The following is a 17,883-nucleotide window of genomic DNA, read 5'->3' on the forward strand; positions in this document are numbered from 1 at the left end:
GCTGACATTTTCTGTCAGCTTTCATTGTTACAAGCTAACCTTAATTCCCACGGTTCTTCCTGTTTGTAGCAGCAGAGACGATTCTCCTCACCACGTCTGCTGTGTGATTAGCAGAGGAGTTACTGCACTTCCTGCGGTCTTCAGTAGCACTAACTCTTTTTTTTTTTAGTTTCAGTCATTGGCCTGTTGTCAGAGCTGCGTATGGACCTGGATCTGCACACCCTGCTGTTTGGCGAGAGTGTCCTGAACGACGCCGTGGCCATCGTCTTGACACAGTGAGTGTCTCGCTGTAGGATCTGGATTGCAGTATATTTCTAGGTTTAATTGTGTGGGAGCTCAGTCTTTTCCATTTGGCATCGTGGGGGTGGATGTGTGTGGGAGGGAAGACTGGATGAATGCTGCCAGCTTTAAGGAAAGGGTGTGATTGGCAAAAGCGCATGAGTGCCTCAGATGATATGCAGTGGACTGCGTAAGCAGGTTGCCCCTGGCACTGTCAGCATCTCATTAAGGTACTCAGTGGAGAGACTCACAGCCAGAGTAGAGACACACTCCCAGCTAACGAACTCGGCTAACACAGCTACTGTCATATTCAGACAAAATACAGCATAAAATCCTCGCAAGCTCAGTGAAGGAGCCAAGATGCAGTCATGCCTTGTCAGTGCATTTCAGTTGTTTCACTCTTTTCCCTCAACTTTTCCCCTCTCTCCACCATTGCACTCAAGTATGCATGTTTGTCCTGCTCGCACACATTGCTGTCATTGTCTGCTTTATTTATGCACCGCCAGTGAAAAAAGCCGTTCAAGTAGACAAGCTAACAGATGGCGAGATGGGAAGCAGAGAGTTGGAGATGGAGAGGGTAGACAACTTATACAGGTCCACATTCATGGCCTGGAAGGCAGATGAAAAATGGAGGTGGAAGGGAGATGATAAGGGAGAAGATATGTGTCCATATTTGTATTAAGCATTCACACAGACTGACACATCACATGTACAGTACCTGCACACTCTGACATCTCTCTCTCTGATCGCACAAATGGGCTTAGACAGGCAGGGAGATGAAAAGAAAAGGAGGCGAGTAGGCAGATTGTTGTGTTCGCGCCGCGGCTGCTGCCTCTGTGTACATTGAAGTGCAGCGGGAGGGGGCCTGCACGTCCACCCGGACAAACAGTCAGATAGTGCCGTGTTTGTTTGTGGAGTGGCGTGACCGGCCTTCATGCCATCTCCTGTCACTCGACTGGCTCGCTAGCCTGCCGGTCGCCCTGGCTCCACACACAAAGCCGGCCCTTATTAGTGAGCCACGCGGGGTCCTGGCACTGGAATTTTAACAAGCTCCGAGAGCAGCTCAACCTTACGCTGATGTGCCCTCGCACAGGCACTAAACTTCCTGCTCCAGCATCTCTGACCCAGCCACAATCCAACCAGATCCAGTGTTGACATCTGGGGAGTTTTTACCAGGAGTTATCAGTCAGAGATGCCTGAGGATACAGTCTCTTGAGGGCCACACTGACCAAGCTACTTAGTGGCCAAGTTTAATGTGGTAGCACAACTGGAGCCTGGATAATAGATTTCCCTTTTTCAGTTTGCTGAGCTCATTAGCGACAGTTTGATTGATTCTTCCCCCTTTTCCGGGGAGATTAAGGCATGTTCTGGTGTGTGCTAGCTCATTTCAACCTGACAGAATGAAAAGTGGAAATACATTACAGTTTCATTTGTCAGACTTTTTTTTTTTGACACTGTAGGGATCTTCAAAAAAACATTTTTGTGGCATCTGGTGTATAAAGTAAGTTTCAAAAAACTGGGTGTTTCCCATTAAATGTAGATACGACAAAATAAAAACAGCCGCTGCTCGTTTTTGCTGACTCATTTTGCTTTGAAATTCATTTAAATCAGTCAGAGTCTACGGGGAGTACACGGTAGGGGTCTGTTTTGGGTAAAGAAGTGCTGTCATTCCACAAAGGCAGCCAGCTCCATCAGCCACTCGCATGGTTGCTTGTCTCTTCTTGCTTCAGGCCCTCTCTCTCCCTCCCTTTTTCCTCCCAGTGAGGCCTCTTTTGCACTCAATGACTTCCATGTGGAAGTGTCCCCCCCCCCCTCCCACAACAAAGTAAATATTTACAGCAGTGTGAATAGCACGCTGCTGTCTTTGCGAACAACAGTAGTATTTCCCCTGTTCCCCACTAACTACTGGGGGACGTCTCAGAGGCAAATAATTCAGAGTGGATTGTTTTTCAGGGAGGGATTTAACTTCTAAAGAAGGCCGTGTATTCTTAGGAATGACTCCAATAAATTGCACTTAAAGGCTTAGCTCAGCATAATAAGCATGTGAATTTATGCTTGCTGCTCCAGACTGGTTTACACCAAGAGCCTAGCAGGCCGTATTTCTGACAACTGCGCTTGTTTCAAAACCATAAACCACGTTGTTGTTTTAATGTTTCAGCATCCGCAACACTCATATTTACTTGTGTCGTCATTGTGCTCTTGGCTTCTTTCTGTTCCATGTGTGTAACAATTTTTGTTTCAATTTGTCTTCCAGTGCAATCACTACCTACAGCCAGATGGAGGCAGGACACAGCTTCGACACCCCCGCCTTCTTCCTCTCTGTCGGTTATTTTCTCGGTGTACTCGCCGGCTCCTTACTCCTGGGTTTCATATTCACAGTCATAACGGCACTCATATCCTTTTCATCCCCACCCATCTCTGCCTCTGCACCCCAAACTCAATTATCACCTCAGCATCCGCTGCAATCTATCCACTTCCTCAACTTGGTAATTGCCTCTCTAACAAACCCCTACTGTACCACCTTTATCAACAAAAGCGACGTGGCTGAGTTTAAAGTGTTCCTGCGACATTAATGGTTGCGGAGAGGTCGTCAATCAAGCCAATAGCCGCTGATGAATTTTCGACTTGCGCTGTTGTCCGGCATTTCTCCCTGATCTTTGACTAATAAGACTTTAGGATGAAAAATGAGGATGTGTCATGAGAGGTTTGGGGCACAGCTCAGCTCTTATTTACAGTGACTAATCTCTGGGTGTGAGCAAAGCACAAAGGGAGCATTTATTAGATTACGCCGATGCTAACTATAGCAACAGCCTGCTCTTTTGTGCCGTCTCTTCAAACAGTGGCTTCTTAAAGAGATTGTCTTTGATAAACGTTTGCTCAGTTATCTTTTAATTACCAGCAGTACCTGTCTGTGTTAATTACAAAACTGATCAGACTCGGGGAGATGTTTCATTATTGTAAGCCAACGTGGTAAATAAGGGGGTCAGGAATGCAGAGGAGCAAAATGTAATGTTTACAGGGCCCCCACTAAATCTAGTCACAAATACAGAACATCAACCTGTGTTACTCTTCCTGTTCTTACTTTATTGTTTACAAGGATGCATTGCCAGAGAGGATGTGGGTCATTGAAAAAACACGAGTCAAGTGTGGTGAACAGTAAGGTTTACTCGATAGGGCAGATCCCCTGCCTTAGTGAGCACCTTCTGCAGTTGCAGATACTGCAGTCTGTCTCTACCTTCGCACCACTGGAGAGTGAACTACAACAGCATAAATTTGAATTAGTTCCTTAGTTCCTTAGTCTTAGTGTTGAATACTGTATGATCATCTTCTTGTTCATCTTTAACTCTCTCTCCACCTCACCAAACTCACGCGGCTGTGTGAGAATCCACTGCTGGAAACAGTAGTCTTCTTCCTGCTGTCCTGGAGCAGCTTCCTCTCAGCTGAGGCTTGTGGACTTTCAGGTGAGGGCAGTATGGAGGTTACCTTTGAATTCCTTGAAAGATTTAAAGGTGCAATATGTAAGAATTGGCCACCTGTCAAATCGTCGAAACAAATGAGGTGGAGCATATATAATCAGACCTCGTTAGCTCAGTTAGCACAGTAGGCCGTGCAGCTAGTGCTTCGGACTGAGAGCTCAAAGACCAGGGGAGTGTTAGTGTTTATCCAGCTAACACAGGATTCTTGGACCGGTACGAGTCGGGGCTAGCTGGTTAGCATGCAAACTTCAGTAGACAGCTCTTTTAACAATTTTAGCTCAGTATTGACTGAATCAATTCAAATTCTTACATATTGTCTCTTTAAGGGGAAAAAAAAGACATCAATAGACATGGATCATAAAAAATGCTTGAATTTATATATTTTTTGCATAATAGAAATTGAAGTTCTATTGATATTTTCTTACTTAACATCAGCAAATAGGCCACATTCTGCTCTCTGCTTCTGCAAAGCCTGCTAGTTCTCATTGATGTAACAGTGGTTAACCATGATCTGTGTCTCAGACTAAGCCACATCGGGCCTGGGAAATCCTTAGATCTTTTCTAAGGTCTGGGATCCCTGATTACGACTTGTATGTCTTGGGTGTGTTTATGTGTGTGGCCATGTTAGTGTTTCCCCTCAGGTGTCCCTTCCCAACTGCATGCTCTGACTCGCTCACTGCAGCACAGTGTCAGTGGCACGAGCAGCTGTATAATCGTAGCGCTCTGCTGATTCGAGGTGTTGCTGTGGTCACTGGCATTCCTACAGACCTGAGGATGATTTGTGCACATTCTCTGTTGTCCGCACATGAACATCTGCACAATTTCCTCCTCAAGAAATCGCTTTGTCATTCAATCCACACCTGCATTAGAAGGCCTTTCCCTTACATACATACATATATCCTCTGAGAGTCCTTGGTGTTATAGCGAGCCAATAATGCACAGATGAGAAAGTATTAAGCCGTCTCCTCTCTACAGGGAACTGCAGGTACCAATCCCATTCTGGGCTTAACCCCCATCACTCATTTTAAAATGGTGTCGGCCCTCCTCTGTCTGAACATGTCCCAGCCTTTAGTTCGGAGATGGCACTACAGATAGCAGGAAGCCATAATAACATTATTGCATTCTTGCCCTAGCTAAGTCAAGAAGCGCTCGGACCTCGTGTACAACATGACCTGCCTTCACATTCTTACCTTTACCTTATAATATTTGTATTATATTGTTTAGGGATTCATCTCAAATCTTGAATGATAATGTTTGAAAAAAACAACAGTTACTCGGCTGTGCTGCCTAGAATCATCCTTACCTAGATCCTCATCGACTAGTCGTAATGTAGTCCTGAAATATGAATGTAGTGTACATATGCATGCATTCCTGTTGTTGTTCCTCCTGCCCTTATTGTGTCAGAGGGATTGCACTCTCATTCAGCTGATGTTGTACAGCTCTCCCATACTTGGCAGAACTCCCTGTGGTCTGTGGAGGAGGAGAAGACAGTTTTAATGAAATAGCATAACCTTTGTCTATTGGACCCAGATGCCCTGTCTATAAAGTACACCACCACTCTGCTGTCCAGTGTGGGAGGCACACCGCAGCAAAGCCTAGGCGGTGATTCTCAGTACTATCTGATGCAGGGTTTTGGATATTTTTAGTGCAGATACAACTTTTTTTGTAGTGTATTACCAGTGCCAACAGTAAAAATATGTAATGTTGACCTAAAACCTGCAGTGTTATAGAACTAATCATATTTATTTACATAGCACCATTCAGACACGAGGAAATTGCTGTACATGGGCATATAAATCCATTAAATATAAGACATTAAGAGGAGATATATATTACAATAAGTAGTAGGTATTCTTGCTTGTACCCAGGAGCAGACACCAGAACAGGGAGTAGGTTTGAAAAGGATTTATTTCTAAGATTTCAGAGGCAGTCAAAGGTGGCAGGTGGCTCAGGCTCCGGCATGGGAATCCAGTGGAGGTGAGAGGGTGACTCACGAAGGTGGAGATAGCGGGCAAGTAGAGGTTCAGAGGATCCAGTGCGTGAAGACAGGTGGCTAGCGTGCTGGTGACAGAGGTGCTGGCGGCCGGGTCGTGGTGTCGGGACGGAGCGCAGTCCAGAGTAGAGGTTTCACTAGAGGGTGAACAAGAGGCAAGGTTAGATGACTTGAGATCACAAGTATAAACTTGGGAGACTCAAAAAAAAAGACAATTCGACCGTGTACCATGCAGAGTAGACGTAATAATCTGGCAGCGAGCAGAGGGAAGACCAGGGTATATATGCTGGTACTGCTGATTAGATGCGCTGCAGGTGTGTGTGTCAGGTAGCTGCTTCATCCCACCGGAAAACCACGCCCAGCCTCACTAGAGCACCTCTGAAACCACACAAGTGGCGCGCAGCACAAAAATCCACTAGAAATAGTCCAAATCATGATAATTAAATTGCATTAAACAAAACCAAATAACAAAATATATTGTTAAACATTAAAAAAGGAATATAATTTAGAAGATAATTAAGCAAGCATATACATACTGTAGGTACAGATTAAAGGATAAATTCACCAAAAATGAAAATGTAGTCATTATCTACTCACTCCCATGCTGATGGAAATTGAAGTCAAGTCAATCAACGTCAATCGCATGTCAAGGGTGTAAATATTGTTTTTATTATATCAATTTGGATTCTCAGTACTTTCAGAGACCAGCTGTATGGAAACATTTTATGTTTATTTTCAGTCGTTTTTTTTTTTTTACCTTTTTAAAACAAGTCCCCATCTACTTCAGTTTTTTTGGAAAATGCTGTGATGCTCCAGAAATGTGTTCTGGACTTAGAAAACCCACCTGACTTTTCAGCGAAATCAGTGTTAGAAAATATTTTTAAAAATTTCATTATTGGGTGAACTTATCCTTTAAAAAGAAGTTCTTTATCTGCTTTATTGGAAAGTCCCGGTAAACTAATGCTTTTAAGCCCTGATTCAAACACACTAACTGCAGACCTCCGGTATTCAGGAGGCTTGTTTCACAGGTGGAGAGCATAGAAATTAAAAGTTGCTTCACATTGCTTGGTTTTAGGTCCTGGGAACACTGAGGTAACCTGTCCCAGATGACCTGATTCAGGCCCGAGACCATTTAGTGCTTTATAGATAAGTAATAGGATTTTACAATCTATCCTTTGACACTCAAGAAGCAGGTGCAGTCATTTAAGGAACAGTGTAATGTAACCTAAAAATGAATCATATCGCAATCTTGCGACAAAATTGAACCCCACAGAACTAATCTGTGGACTGCTTTTCTGTTCTTTAATGGTCCATTTGGGGTGAAGCGGCACCTCATACAGAGTGACCCAGTGAGCGATGGGTTTCCTCCCTGGTGTCCTTTAGTAATCGCGGCTCTTTCCGTCTCTGTTAATTGCTGGAGTTTAGTGAGGGTGCGTCTAATGACCCTCAGCATTACAGGGAGCCCTGCTATCATTAATCTTACACCCCTCAAAACTGCTCATTATGGGATGCATCTCATCTGTTGCCAAGTGCCCTGTGTGGTTGAGTCTTTGTGTGGATGGTGGATGATGTGTTGCCTCTGTCAATGTTATGTAAACCAAAGGATGGTGTCATTTTCCCTAAACCAAATGGAACCAAAAGGAGATCTGCCACGCTGGCATGCTTCATTAGATTTTGTTGAACAATGCTGGAAAGGACATAGTGAACAGGGAGTACTAGAGCTACAGTGCAGGTACAGGTCAGCATCCTAGTGTGCAGATGGATGGTTGAGAGAGAGTAATGGACTGGCTTCACTTAGCAGCCTGAACCACCGGTGCCATCTTTCCTCTGCTGCCGTATTTATTACTGCCAGCTCTGTCCTCTTAACTATTGCTACCCATCACAGTAATTTCACATTTTTCCATCTTCTGTGATGCTCTCTCTAAGCAGAGGGAGCAGAAATGTGAAATTGAATTTCTGCAACAATGCAAGCATGGCCTGTGCGGCAGCAACCCACCTTTCATGCTCTGCGTTTCAAATTCCAGCTCCCTGCTCCAGCCAGCCTCCTCTTTACCAGCAGGGTCCCTAATCACTCCCACCCTGTTTCCTCTCTCTGTGGAGCTGCGCTGCCTGTCTTTGTCTGCATTTCTTTCCTTCTGTACTTTTGCTTGTTTGCCTTTTTTGTAATTTCTGCTCCTCCGCATCTGGCAGGATCTGCAGCGATGATGTCATTCTTTAGCATTCATCATTCCAAGGGCTTCATGTCTCTCGAGTAGAAGTGGAAGTAAAGTCATGAGGATGCTTTAAGTGGGCTGTACGGCACATTTTGATGAAGCTGTTTATACAGCTGGACTCCACTGGAACCGGGACAATGGGTGGATACTAGGGTTGGGCCGATTTGATCTGGTGTCAGATATTTTACGCAGAAGTAGCTGCACACAGGCGGATTCAACTGGATTCTGACTTTTTGGACAATGCTTACATGGATTGTTCTGCTAATATGTCTCATATTTTAACCGTTACATCCAGGTTTCATTTGAAAATCGTGTTTGTGAGCTGAACCAGACGTTCGGCTTCCTCTGGCTTGCGATTTCAGTTGCTTTGCTTTTAAACCACGCAGATGAGGCTCTTTTCGCAAATCATTTTGCTATGACGGAAGAGCCGCCTACAGCATGTTATCAACATGAGAAACCCCAAGGCTCTGCAAACATACACATTCTCACAGCCTGATTACACAACATGTGTATGTATAAGCAATTTTGCCTACTTTGTATTAATTAGATGCAGCACATTGTTTAACTCCCTTCTGTCTACGGAAACACTCCCTTATGCACAAACATCGTTGACAGCTGACAGATGTTGTGGATGTTTAACACTATTCCCTGCTCTGAATTTTCATAAAATTCACCTCCACCGTTCTTTATCTCTCAGGTATTGTTGCAGTGCTGTTTTGTGGCATGAGCCAGGCGAGGTACACAGTTCACAATTTATCCTCCGAGGGCAGGACCAGGACCAAGCAGGTAGGTTTATGAAGGCTGATGTTTTCAAACAGCATTCCCCCCCAGTCTACTCACTTTATTCATGTTGCCTTTTGATGCCAATGTTTGTGCCTTGCGTGCATGCACAAGCAATCATTAATTGCCATTAGTGCTCTGGTTGGCCAGTGGGTGTCTGTGTGGGAGGCCAGTCTCCAGCTATCTACTTAAAAGGCTGAGCACAGATGGAGGCCAGTGCACTGTCATACTGTACCTGCTTCACAGAGGAGCAAATAAATCAGAAGTATGCACATATACTCATCTACGTATTTATTATTCATTATCGGTGGTACAGTGGAGCTAACTGTTTATCACAGAGAAGCCTGTTAAAAGGCCACACAACACAGTCGAACCCTTTTGCCTATAAAGTGGACTGGGTATGCAGTAGTCAATGGTGTATGTATGGAGCAGTATGTTTACTTGGCAGAATGCCTTTATCTACATTTTTATGATTTATACATGCAGCTGCAGCTCTCAGAGGGAAAGACAAAGTGATTCAGGGTATGCAGACACCAGTTGAATAGCTAGTAGGAGAAATATTTTTGCGTGTGACATCTTTGGTCTCTCTGATGTGAGGCTCTTTAGGGAAAAGTTACATTTATTCAATTAGATCGCTTTTTACCAAAGCTTTAAACCAAGCTGGTGAAACTGATGAAAACATAAATTAATAAATGATTAACAAGATCATAACATCTGCTCTAATTTAATCCAGATACAACATAAGGACCTTAATTAATATTTGATATCAAAAACCAGAAATCAAATATTAAAATGATTCAGATTCTATTTTCATCAACGGGAAATGACATCCAAATTTTTTTTTGCTGTTTTTCCCCCAAGTCCAGAAAGCTGTTTTTTATTCTTAACATGCCTCCATAAATGTGTCAAATAAATTATTTAATGGGAAAATGATGATAAAAACCTGCTGTGAGGTGTAGATTTTTGTACCTTAAAGGATCAAGGAAACAACATCATCCCTGGATTTGTTGTGTTTGCACAAATCTAAGCCTGTTTACCCATTTCAGATATAATCCAAGTCCTTTACTTTCACCCCCCTACACATACACACACACACCATCCACCCCATTTCAGATGACCTTCTCCCTCATGATCTTCTCAATCCCTTTTATAATTTGCAGCTCTTTGAAGCCTTCAACTTCCTTGGGGAGATTTTCATCTTCAGCAGCATGGGATACATATTGTCGACGTTTCCTCACCATGCGTTCAAAGCCCTCTTCATTTCTGGGGCATTTGTATCCTTTTCTGCGACATGATGGAGCATAGTCACACCCTGCTGCTCAGCCTTTTGGATCCCGCTCAGACCACAGAAATGGTGTTCTGTCTTGTTTTGTTCTGTCTCTTGCACCTTCTGTCATAATCCCTATCTGCACAATCATCTGCCACTTATTCGACCAGAGTGGTTTTCCTCTTTTCTATCTTGCCTCTCTGCTGCAGTGCAGTGCAGTCATTTCCCCAGTCCTTTAAAAAAAAAACCTCAGCACTTAAATTGTACAGGTTTGATCCGGTGAGCTCTGCAAATGCCATCCAGCCAGTCTCCCATGATCCCCATCTCTGCAGATGGAGATGCTGCAGTGCAGGGTTTGCTCCGAGGAACCCCTATGAAACATAAATTTAAATAGGCCTTTAATTATTGTTTCTGCTGCTTGTTTTCTGTTCTCTAGCAAAGCTCAGTGGAATAAAGATGTTTGCCTGTTTGAAGTAAGCTTACACTACTTTAATTTGTAGTGGATTAAGCACCATATCCCTGTTGAGGTTGAAGATTAAATTTTATTAGTTCAAGAAACTCCAGTGAAAGAACTTTCTGCTGTTGGTTATGGTGTTCCTAACTAGTTAAAGAAAATATCTGCTCTTAAAGGCACTGTCAAAGGGCTATTTGTGATGTTTTTTGTCGTTGCAGTTGTTGATGTCTCATTTGCAGGTGCAAGGTCAGGGTGAAGTTTCATAGTCCACAAAACTTTTTATGGTGCATCACGACAAAACAGCGTCGCAGCATTCTCCTAAACAACTGAAGTAGTTGGGGACTTGTTTTAAAATGTTAATAAACAACCAAAAGAAAAACAGGCTGAAATTTTTAAAAAGGTTTTTTAAAAAGACGTGTTAACCAGCACCCAGTCGGAAGTGGTTGACTGAGCACAAACCAGGCATCAAGGGTGTGAATAATGCGGTTTTGCTTTGAAGCTCCAGAAATGTTTTTTGGACTACAAAACTTCACCCTACTTTCCAACAACACAAGGGTGAGTAGATAATGACTTTATTTCTGGGTGAACTTATCTTTCAAACAAAATGCCACCATTTCAACAGTTGCAGTCTCTCAAATGTAAATAAAAACTGCTTTTATCAGATTTATATCGTTGTTGTTAGATTTCCTTGGGTTATAGGCTGTTTTCAAACAAAACATGCAACTAGACTACGTCTTCTTGGAGCATGAGCATTTTTAAAAATATTTTCTGACAGAAAAATTGTTGACAGATTAATTGATTGTGAAAGTAATCATTAGTTGCAGCCCTAGTAGACAGTTTGACATTACATTCAGATACATCCAGTTTATTTCAGTGTAGTTTGAAAGATTAAAAATGCACAACCATCTAAAACGTCAACAGTAGATGTTGCTCAGAATCAAAGAGCAAGAGCTTCTCAGAGTTAATATTTGGCCGCCAGACTGAAAAACCATACAGGCAGAAATCTTCTCTGACAGGAGTCTCTGCAGTCCCAAATGCAATGCAGCTGCAATACATGTTACGTTATCAAAAAGCCATCAACCCCTTAATGATAGTCACCACATGTTTAAGTTATACTACCATAACAGATGTCTCATCCACAGCTGTTGTTGTATCCATCAGCTTTACTTCCCAAAGGGAACGGAGGGGTAGTAATGGGCTGCTGGCTACAATTGTCTTTGAGAGCTGGCATGACCATAGCGTATGCCTGAGGAGAGACTCCAGTGGCCGCACTCCAAGGAGCTGTTCTTTCACAGTCCAGTGCCCAGATGGCCGGCAATTATTATTACAATCCATCTTCCACCATAGGGTCAAAGGAGCCAGGGAAAGAGTCGAGCGAGCAGATTCCTTTTCCAGTCCTCTTGTGTTCAGCGCGAGGGGCTGCCAGGGAGAAAATGTTTGACTTGAGCGCTGAGCCTGTTTAGTTTTGTCCTCCATTGTGCTTCCATAACAAAAAATAAAATCTGGCTGGAAGCTGACCCGGATGTGCAAACAGGAATAAATGGAGGTTGAAGTCCTCTTGTACAGTGCTAAAAGTGTCTATAAAAATGGAATAGCCCGAGTGATTCAGCCCTGCTAATCGCTCTTTGGTTACGCAGTAGATTTTAATCGCCATAGCTTTCAGCCTTACCCAGTGACAATGGAGATGGGCTATGTTGGAAATGAGGCTGAGATGAAAGTGCTTAATTACCTCCTTTCAAATAGCTCAGAGGCCTTTGATAAAGAGAAATGACTGCTTTTGGGAGCAGGATATTGCTTTTGAAAATCCATAGGGTGCATGAGAATCTAATATTGACTGTGAGGGGGCTCTGTTTTAGTAATAGCCCTGTCAGACTAAGGTCCCCTGCCTAAAATATTGGTCCCTTTATTATTCCAGGCATCTTATTTGGACTTACTGTAGAATAGCTAAAATCCCTTCTCCCCATGGCACTAAAGCAGCGGTACCTGTCTGCATAGATGATTTTCATGCACCAAAATTGCAAAGAACATTTTTTTAAAAGAGTAAAAATCCTTATAGCCTTTACGTGAGTGCCACTAATAACAACCTACTGGAGGATTTCTGGCTCACATGAGTGTAGGAGGTCATACAGGGCTAAAGTAACTTCTTCTGAAAGTTTGACAAAAGATGTAAAGTGTATCCAGGATGGCAGCTATGTCCCCGATAATTGCACAGATATCCTTTCCCTAACTGCTGCCCAGGACACTTAGCATTCAGTGCCATCCTATGTGAAACATCAAAGTGTGTGTGGAGGGCAGAGACAGCTGGCAGAGCCTGATTGGCTTCATGCCTCGGCTTGGTGCCACACTGCTGTGTTTGCATCCTAAACAGGAAGTTCTCGGAGATTATCTTTTTTATGTGTGTGTGCACGTGCACGTCTGTTAATATTCATGGATGTACTTTAACAGCCTGATCTCACCAAGAATTTGTGCTTTTGTGTTTAATGCGGAATTAACCGTCGCCAGTTCAGAGCCCGTTCAAAACATGCTGTTCAGCGTGGATTATCTGGTAATATGAGGGGTTTACAGATCCAGTCTTAAGCCTCCTGAACAGTTCACAGACTCATTGGTGCCGCCCAATGATATCAAATATGTTTGATATTTCTGATTTAAAATCCGAGCCAGACCAAAACAACGAATGAGAGAAATAATCTAGCCCTTGAGGCTAGTGTTAGCTAGCATGCTACTGCTGACAGAAACTTAAATGTTGCTGACCGCGTCTCATCACTTAATAACCTTCTCTTTTTTTGCGACTGCAACGCGTTACTGTGGCAAGTTTTTGCACCACTTTCATCTCCGTTTTGTTTACGTCTGCTTCCCCATGAGATCACATGAGAGGGATTAAGCCAGCGTGCTGAAGCCACGCCCCTGCAGCTGCATATAGCGGTGTTTGCTGTTTATTCAAAATGTATTAATATGGAAAGCTGCGTGCGTCCAGATTGCACCAAATGCTAGATATATTTTGTCTATTATATATCAAAAGGATTGTTTTATGCATAGTCATCCAGGGATTTTTTTTAAGAATGAATAAGGCGAACTATTAAATGAAAAAGAAAACTGGTGCATTTCTGATAAAAAATACATCTCAAGGTCCTTCAGTTTCCAGTTTTTATAATAATAATAATTATGATAATAACTTTATCTACCTCTGAAAAAGGAGTTTACAAAGTGCTTTGACAAACAAAGAAAAAACAGGAAGCTTAGGAAGTAAATCCACACCAAAACAGAGGCAAAACCAGATTAAGGAAAAGTTAGGATAAAGTTAAAACAATAAGACGAAAGAATGTACTTTGTTAATCCCTTTTCAGAGAAATTCAGTTTTGTCACTCTGTTGTTATTTCCTTTACAAACACAGGCCCGAAATACACATATATGAACAAACAGGACCTATACACACGCATTAATATATGGACATATACTAATAAAAAGAATGAAAGCAATGAAACACTGACTTTACATAATAGCAAGTCGAAAACGGTGGGTTTTAAGAAGTGATTAAAAATAAGTCTCTGATTCTGTGAGCTTTGTCTCCTCAGGCAGGTCATTCCAAAGCCGATTGGCCCTGATAGCAGAAGCACGATCATCTTTAGATTTAAGCATCGGCATGAAGAGCCCCAACTCGGACATGGATGCCAACAGGCTCATATGGGGTTAACATTTCTGCTGGGCACCCAGACTAGCTTCAAAATTGATCTTAAGAATCGATTCAAAACTGCACAAGAACCCTGCTTACTCATGAGTGTGCTTCAACCTGTGTGTATTCTCCTTAATCTGTGCTCAATGCAAACAGCTCTCCATCTTTATATCAAGAGCCTGCAACATCTACCCTTTGTCATTCCTCCTGAACCTGGGACGCACAACCAAGATACCTCGCACCTTCCAGCACTTCATGATGTTTGCAGGTGATGCTTTTAAAGATCCTATTAGCATAATTTACTCTGATTTATTCTCATTTGTAGCAATCTTTTGCATTTTTGGCCTTCTCTCAAAAATTCTTTCTGACCACATCACTGGGTTCTGCGTGGTCGCTGCAAGAAACAGAAAAAGGAAAACTTCTACCCTAATTTATCGGTTTCTAATGGAAACTCTAAATTATTCCATCCTCTTCATCACCGCCTGCAGCTGATGGCATTAGTGAGGATGCTGAGAGAATGTGTCCCCTGTGGAAGACGTGCGAGTTGGTCAGTGTATGTGTGGAAAGGCAGATAGTCGGACACAAAGACGGGCACCGTCCTCAGGCGTTGTAATAATTCACCGCCCTCATTACAGAAAAGGTTTTTGCATTAATCTTTTCCTTTAAAATACCTCACTCTCAGCCTTTTCTATTTTCGTCGCTTTATTTCAAGTAAATAAAGCATTGGCTCGTTTCAGTCTCCCAGACTAATGGCTGAAGCTCTGGGTGGCTTGATGATGCAGGGGAAAGGAGTGTTTGATGTGCAGTGATGTAGGGTAGTGCAGCAGCAGCATGTTTCACTGCCTGCCTGACCCACTTTACCTCTTACATAAGACGGTTTCTTTGTAAAAAAGCCCTTGTCTTGCTATTTTTCAAAACTCCCCCATCACTACCACTTCCCCTATCAGTTTCTTATGGATTTTCTCTGGGTCTTGTTTTTGGCTTTTAGCATTATGTCACCACTGTGCAGTAGCCTAGAAGTTTGTTTGGAGCTGCTTGCTGGTCAATAATAGTCCTTCCTTTCTCAAATTAACTGGTTGCTAGATGGTTGTCTGCTGGTTTGATGGATCCAGCTGTTCGCTCTGACATGTCTCATCTGCTCTCAGGCTTGAGGGGGGCCGTGGCGTTTAGCCTGGCCGCAAGAGACACGTCCACAGAAGTGAGACGCACCATCCTCACCACCACGCTGCTAGTGGTAGGCTTCACCATCTGGGCGCTGGGTACGGCCGCCGACCCCATGCTGCGCTGTCTGGACATCAGGTTAGTGCTAACACCTCGCCGACTGACACCATCTCTGTCGCTCAAACACACACGCAGACGGATGCAGCTTAATTAGACTCTCACATTAAATATTCAGCTCACATAATATGCAACTGCTTTTTGTGAACCTTTTCTCCGCATGTTTGGATTCTGCCTATCCCCCCTCCCCTTGCTGCTCAGCCATACGCAGGCACTTAGCTCTGCGTGTCTGCGCCGGCTCTGCCCTCTATTAGTGACTTGCACAGCTGGTGCACAGGGCAAAACGGGGCTACAGGTCCCTTGAAACATGTTACAGAGGAGATAGCATTAAATTGCAGCTTGCCACGCTGTAAACCTGTGTATACAAAATAGCAAACTGTGGCAACATAATGAGAACACAAAGCGGGTTCATGCTTTTTCTTTTAAAGTCTGCGTACTATGTGTAATTCGAGGCCAGTGGGCGATAATGACTAAGGAGTGCAGAAGAGGCGTGAAGGATGCATGGCAGTAATTAGATACTTATATTATTAAAATGTAATCTATGGCCCAGATCACAGTGGTATAATTGACTCCCACAGTCTTTCAAGGCAGTGCTTTTCAGTCTCCAGTGTCTGTCAGTAAAGCCTGATATAAATGAAAGAGAAATAGAACAGAAGAAGTAAAGAAAAGCACTGATGAAAAAGCAGAAACTGAAGAAGAAGAAGAAAATCCACTCTTAAAAGTAGAAACATAAAAAGATGAAATATACTACAATATAATAACGCATACAATATACAATGTATCCAAAAGTGCATACCCTGGCTTGTCTCTGAACAATAAAATGTCCTCCCTCAGAGCCACAAGACCGACAATGAAGCAATTTGTGATGTGAAACAAAACCTGGAGCCACTCTATTGTTAATGAATTGCAGATTGGCTTTGGTGATTCAGTCTGCCAAGTTGTTTGTTTGAGCTTTTACAGCCAAATAAGCTTCACTTCATTATAACGCTTATAACGTTTATGAACCAGAAAAAGAACCGATATCTCTATAAAATGGCCCCGGGCCCTGGATTTGTTTCCTCAAACTCAGGTTGCCCGCTCTGTGTCAGTTGCTCTGTTGTTTATAGATCCTATCGTCACCAAAACTGAAGCGTAAACAACTTCCAAAATGCTGGTAAAATCTGTTTGACACCCCGAAGGATGGCTTACTATTCGTAGCCAGTAATTTATAAAAAAGAATAAAGTATGAGTGTTTTTTCTGTTATTGTCTCTCTGCCTCCCGGTTGGCCTGTAACCCTGCCTCTACACTTAGTGACAGCATATAAACACCCACTGACTCTTGCTTCATGATGCAATTATGAGCCTTTGTTGCCTGTCTTTAAATCACAAGAAAACAGGGCTTGAAATTGTCAAGTATTTCGAACTTAAATTAAAAACTTTTTACAGATCCCCTCCAGACATCCTTCGAGATATTTAAAAAAATGCTGCTATTGGAATAATGATAATAATAATAATAGCACACATACACACACAGGTATCTGGTACTGAAATGATATCATTCCTTCTCCCTTAATTAAAAGCCAAAATTATGAATATGCAATGTGTCTCAGCACAAACTTCCAGACTAGTTTTGATTTTACAAAAACATGAGTGTGTGTCTGTAGGAGTTTTAAGGTGAGCAAAGAAAGACGAATTTGAAATAAACAGCCATTTATGTCAAACTCTGCTCCGACCTCATTCTGCACTGTGAAGGTCACGGTAATAATAAAAAGAACAAAAGGGGACAGTGAAAAAATCTTTCTGGCAACATAAACAGCAACTGTCAACATCTGTTGTATTCTGATCGGCCCACATGAAAAGTGAGAAAAGCACAAACAAAACACACGTACAAAAATGTGTCATGTAAAATGGTGAGCAGAAAATTACGTTGTCCATGGAGGAACCCAAAGCTGATAGCTACGGATGCACCGACCAGAAATTCTGGGCTAACAGTTATCAATGTCTGAAGTAACAATTTGGTTGACAGTCGATGCTGATATTGATGCTTTTTTTGTTGTCATTTCTTCCCTCTTTTGTGTCGGGACACAAAGAATTCTTCATTGTAAAAGGAATAACTGAACTGTTTTGAAGTCATTCAGCCCTTCATTACACAATCTCTGAAAGATCACACATTTGATAATACAAATTTATGTAACGACCTTTTATATAACTTTATAGCTTTACAAACTGATTGCAAAGATGTCATGAGACAGTCGCTTATGATTGTGACACAACAGATGGACATTGACCACTGCTTTCAGTGAATATAATCTTATTTGTTGGTAGCAGTCAACAATATTGTCCGGGAGCGTATGTTCAGCCAATAAATCAGTGCATCCCCAGTTATAACTGATGAGATAAAATTGGTCTCCAGGGCCTTTAAGTTATGTCAAATATTTTTTAAAACATTTCCCAGCACTTGGGATGCAGTATACGTTCAAATCTTCATTACTAT

General features: G+C 42.5%; 1 pseudogene across 1 annotated transcript in view; it reads left to right on the forward strand.

Moving 5' to 3' along the window:
- Positions 1–17,883, forward strand: part of LOC311249718 (sodium/hydrogen exchanger 9-like) — a 69,471-nt pseudogene that overhangs the window by 17,484 nt on the left and 34,104 nt on the right. Inside the window, exons 6-12 of the transcript XR_014624928.1 lie at positions 170–275; positions 2,534–2,672; positions 3,635–3,740; positions 8,659–8,747; positions 9,902–10,015; positions 14,289–14,400; positions 15,278–15,431. The product of XR_014624928.1 is annotated as a sodium/hydrogen exchanger 9-like (transcript). The remainder of the gene's footprint in view (positions 1–169; positions 276–2,533; positions 2,673–3,634; positions 3,741–8,658; positions 8,748–9,901; positions 10,016–14,288; positions 14,401–15,277; positions 15,432–17,883) is intronic.

Source organism: Pagrus pagrus (assembly GCF_965226575.1).
Source record: "Pagrus pagrus genome assembly, chromosome: 20".
Lineage (NCBI taxonomy): Eukaryota > Metazoa > Chordata > Actinopteri > Spariformes > Sparidae > Pagrus > Pagrus pagrus.